Source organism: Psammomys obesus, unplaced genomic scaffold, assembly GCF_907164565.1.
Source record: "Psammomys obesus unplaced genomic scaffold, mPsaObe1.curated_primary_1811, whole genome shotgun sequence".
Lineage (NCBI taxonomy): Eukaryota > Metazoa > Chordata > Mammalia > Rodentia > Muridae > Psammomys > Psammomys obesus.
The window spans coordinates 23,529,200-23,534,598 of record NW_026585894.1 but is presented as its reverse complement, the minus strand read 5'-3'; the positions used below and the strand labels follow the sequence as shown (position 1 = coordinate 23,534,598).

General features: G+C 42.8%; 2 pseudogenes; one reads left to right on the top strand and one right to left on the bottom strand.

Moving 5' to 3' along the window:
- Nucleotides 1–208: 208 nt before the first annotated feature.
- Nucleotides 209–938, bottom strand: LOC129671008 (26S proteasome regulatory subunit 10B-like; annotated as a pseudogene).
- A 378-nt stretch (nucleotides 939–1,316) lies between these two features.
- On the top strand, nucleotides 1,317–2,932 carry LOC129670961 (T-complex protein 1 subunit epsilon-like; annotated as a pseudogene).
- The last annotated feature ends 2,467 nt before the right edge of the window (nucleotides 2,933–5,399 follow it).

The following is a 5,399-nucleotide window of genomic DNA, read 5'->3' as shown; positions in this document are numbered from 1 at the left end:
TTTGGAGACAGTGTTTCTTAGTGTAGGCTTGGCTGTCTTGGAAATGCTTTGTAAACCGGGCTGGCCTTGAAATCACAGTGATCTGCTTGCTTCTTCCTCCCAAAGAGGTGGGATTACAAGCACGTGCTGCCACCAAATTTTTTTTTTTTACTTTATTTTTACATTAAGCCCACGTCTGTCATGCTGCCACCAAAAACCTTATAGTAAATTACATAGGTTTGTAGTCCAGTTTAGACTCTAGCTTCTTAGAATCAGCCACTTTTCTGACTGCTTTCATGGAGTCTTCCTGACCTACAAAATCATGATCGGCACGAATTGCAAACATACCTGCTTCAGCACAAACATTTCTCAGGTCTGCTCCATTAAAATCATCTGAGAGCTTTACAATTGCTTCATGATCTATTTCACCATGCTTTGTAATAGGGCCTGTGTGGATTTTCAATATATCTAATCTTGTTTGTTCATTTAGTAAATCAGTATGTATTTTTCTATCTAATCTTCCTGGACACAGCAAAGCAGGATCCAGTGTATCCGGTCTGTTTGTAGCCATGATCATTTTAAGTCTATGAAGAGTATCAAATCCATCCATTTAATTTAGTAACTCCATTTAGAGTTCTCTGAATCTCTCTGTCAGTTGATGTACCCTCAGAAAACCAATGGCCACCGATAACATCTGTTTCATACATAAAAATGATGGCTGGCTGGTGTTCCCTGGCATAATTAAACATTTATTTAATCAAGTGAGCACTTTCACCAATGTACTTGTCTACAATAGAACTATATACAACCTTTAGGAAGTTGCAGTCCAGCTGGCTGGCAACAGCTCCTGCCAAGAGTGTTTTCCCAGTTCCTGGTGGTCCATATAGCAAACAGCCTTTTGGTGGTATTATTATCACACACTGGAATAATTCTGGATTTGCAAGAGGTAATTCTATTAACTTTCTTTTTTAAATTATTTTTATTTTTATTAATTACAGTTTATTCACTTTGTATCCCCTGGTACCACCTCTCCCAATGCTACCCTTCTTCCCTCTTCTCCTTGATCACCTCCCCCAGCAGGGGGCAGTCAGCCTTGCCAGGCCAAAGAGAAGGGATTCAGCCAGTCCTGATGAAACTTGATAGGATAGGGTCAGATAGTAGGGGAAGAAGATGTTTTTTATCACTGGACTAGGAGAGGGCCATAGGGGGAGAAGTGGGAGGGAGTGTGGGACTGGGAGGAGATGAGGGATTTTGCTTCAGCCAGGATATAAAGTGAATCAATTGTAATGATAGATAAATAAATAAATAAATAAATAAATAAATAAATAAATAAATAAATGACAAAAACTGTATTCCACAAAAATTGGAAAATAAAAAAGGGATACATTTTCAATCTTTTATCAATACATACCTCTTACTAGAGTTACATCAAGGACAGAAAAAATAATTTTAATAAACCTATAACCCCTAAGGAAATAGAAGCATTCCAAATGGACTGATAAGATAATGGTTGATAAGCATGGTGATATGACCATAACAAATGATGGTGCTACCATTCTAAGCATGATGTAGGTTGATCATCAAATTGCCAAGATGATGGTTGAACTGGACAATTCCCAGGATGATGAAATTGGAGATGGAACCACAAGATTGGCTGTCCTGGCTGGTACCTTGTTGGAAGAAGCTGAGCAGATGCTGCTCCAAGGCAGCCACCAAATCAGAATTGCTTATGTCTCCAAACAAGCTGCCTGGATTGCTATAGAGCACCTGGACAAGATCAGCAATGGTGTGCTTGTTCACATAAACAATTCCAAACCTCTGATTCAAACTGCAAATATGCTGGGCTGTAAAGTGGTTAACAGCCGTCATGGACAAATGGCTGAAATCACTGTGAATGGCATCCTCACTGTGGCAGATATGGGGCAGAGAGATGCTGACTTTGAGCTTATTAAAGTGACTGGCAAAGTGGGTGGGAGGCTGGAGGGCACAAAACTTATAAAGGGTGAGATCTTTGATAAGAACTTCAGTCACTCACAGGTGCAGAAAAAGTGGAAAATGCTAAGATTACAATTCTCACATGTCCATTTGAGACACCTACACCAAAGACAAAGCACAAGCTGCATGTGACCTCTGTGGAAGACTACAAATTCCTGCAGAGATAGGTAAAGGAGAAATTTGAAGAGATGATTCAGAAGATTAAAGATACTTGTGCTAACCTAGCTATTTGCCAGAGAGGTTTTGATAATGAAGCCAATAATTTACTTCTTCAGATTGCCCTGCCTGCAGTTCGCTGGGTAGGAAGGAGGACCCGATATTGAGCTGATTGCAATTGCAACAAGAAGACATATTGTCCAAAGGTTCTCAGAGATTACCTCTGAGAAGTTGGGCTTTGCTGGTGTGGTGTGGAAGTTCTCATTTGGCACTTTAAAAGAAAAAATCCTGGTCATTGAGAAGTACAAGAATTTTAGAGCTGTGAGCATTTTCATCAGAGAAGGAAAAGAGATGATCATTGAAGGAGCTAAAGGATCCCTCCATGATGCCCTACGTGTCATCTGGAACCTCATCCATGACAACTGTGTTATATATGGAGGAGCGGCAGCTGACATATGCTTTGCCCTGGCAATCAACCAAGAAGCACACAAGTGCCCCACTTTGGAACAATATACCATGTGAGCTTTTGCAGATGCCTTGTAGATCATCCTTATGGCCCTTTCAGAAAACAGTTGCATGGATCCCATCCAGACCATCAATGAAGTTCAAGTCAAACAAGTGAAGGAGTCCAAACCCCTTCTCGGGATTAAGTGTTTGCACAAGGACACCAACAATTATGCAGCATCATAATGACATAGAAAACTTGATTGGCAAAATGCAACTTATCTCTCTTAGCACACAGATGGGTAGAATGATTCTAAAGATTGATGATATCTGTAAACCTGAGGAATCTGAAGAATAAATTGTACCATCTACCACTCAGCCTAAATGCAGTTACTGCTAGTCCTATCACAGCCTGTAGATGCTGGAATAAAAGCAGCTGATTGGTAAAAAAAAAAAAAGTGTATAGCATATACAAATATTACACTTTACATATTTCATATTGAAGTTATATCCATTATAAACATGGTAGATAATTACCAATATTTTGCATTTGAGGGGTTAATTTTTATATGTGATGGTGAGACAAAGTATATAACTGTAGTCTTATATTTAATTTTCAATTATAGAAAGGTTACTTATAATTTCTCATGTTCATTTTATAATGATGATTCCTCATGTTTCTTATTTGCTAAAACTTTTCTATAAAATGGATTAATATTTTCTGCTGACATCTAATGATTTGCCTATTTTATATTTAGTATTTTCTAATGAGTAGTTAAAAAAGATCTTCCCCAATATTTAATTCCTCAATAATGAGGTTGTGTTGGTTACCAGACTCATATCTGTGTGAGAAGACTATGCCTTCAACCAAATGCATTCTTCTGCAGAAGGCAATAACTATTGCTCTGTCTGAAGGTCACAGGCACCATGAAAACATGCATGTCATGCTGAAGGGAAATAATAGTGATGTGGATGACTCTAAATAGTATATGTGAGAGCCCGTGGACACAATATGACTCTATAAACAGGGCTACTTGTCAGGAATAACAATTATAATGTTCCTTTAAGTGGGAAAATTAATCAGAAAATGATGTCTGATATGCTTAAGAGTGATGAACTATTAAAAGACTAGGACAGGAGGCAGGGCAAGATGGCGGCGCCTGGAGGACTCTCATTCTGAGGAGCAGCACAGCAGGATTGGCACACTGACCAGCAATCAGAACTCGCGGCCATAAAACACAAGAGATTGTGTTTCACAGGTAAGAGGATACCCCACGGTGGGGGTTTCAATCAGCTTTAACTCACCCGGCTAAACCGCGGAAGAGATCTTGGTTCCACCAGGCACTTGGTCGCCAGCCCAGAGCTACACGCCAGCATGATCTGGTCATGGTCCCAGACTGAACTGTGGGCCCACAACACCACAGACTGGATTTCCCAGTCGAGAGATAACCCCACGGAGCAGGAAACAATTGGGACCGACCTCAGGTTACCCAGACATCCCCTGGAAAAGACTCGGGTTCTGCGCGTGCCCCAAGAGCCAGCCCGGACCCAGAGCCAGGACATAGGAGCCTGCACGGAGACCTGCCTGCATGCCTGATTTGCCACCTCAGATAGAACTGTGGGCACCAGGGCACCAGGGCACCAGACTGCGTGTCTTTGGCAGGAGGAAACCCCCAGCGGAGGGGGTCAGCAGCTCTAACGCTTAGGACACCCAGCACCAAAACACTTCCTGGACTCACGCAGACTCTAGTGCAGGCAGGAGCACTGTGCTCTGCCGCCATTGCTGAGTTCCTCTAGGGCACTGGGACACACAGCTGCATCCTCAGACCTACAAAAGCCAGAGAGCCATTACAGCAACCCTCAGATACTGTGCCAAGGATCAACCAGTTATCCCTAGCTAGACTGTCAAAAATGTGGGAATCCCTGGTCCTTCAAGAGGGCTGCACCCACAGCGTCTGGACAAGAGCAGTGCCTGCAGCCGCCATCCTGGACAGGGACACACAGCTTCTGGTCCAGAGTGAGGCACCCAGCCTCCAGACCAGAGCAGTGTCCCCAGGCGACAACTCAACCTAGGTGCACATGCTCCAGGTTCAGAGCAGAGCAATCAGCCTCTGGCCCAGAGACTTGCTGAGTGCACCTCCCATTTCCCAGACAGAACTGTGTGTCCCAGGATAACAGACTGAGTTTCCCTGTTGGGAGAAAACCCCACAGCTAGGGAATCAGCAGGTTCTTCAAGAGGAGACTGTACATGGAAATTTAGTGAGCAGCAGCACACTAAATTTATAACAAGAAACCCAGCAGTGGGGCAGCTGTCTTGAGAAATTCTATGGGTAAGAGGAGATCTCCCCTGCCTAACATAGACCACAGCTACTACTCAGGGCTATAAACCTGAGGAGAACAGTGGCAACTCCTGAGAAACACTGGCCATACAGTGACCATAACCAAAAAGCAGAGAAGGACTCCTTCAGGAAAAATCATCTTCCGGCCAAGGGGATACTCCCTACCTCAGGACTCCAGGAAGCACAGAAACTAACAGCCAACACCTAAATAAGCCCAATGGGTAGAGGTCAGCGTAAAAGCTCAACCAACAAAAGACAGAGCAATATGGCATCTCCAGAACCCAGCCATCCAGGGGCGAACAGCCCTGGACAATTCAGCATAATAGAAAATCAAGAAGATGACCTTACATTTATGCTGATGAAGAGGATAATAGAGGAAACAAATAAAATACGTAAAGAATTAGAGGAAGATAAAACCAAACAGATCATGGCTATCCGGAAAGAAATGGAGGAAGATAAAGACAAGCAGATTAGGGCCATCCGTGA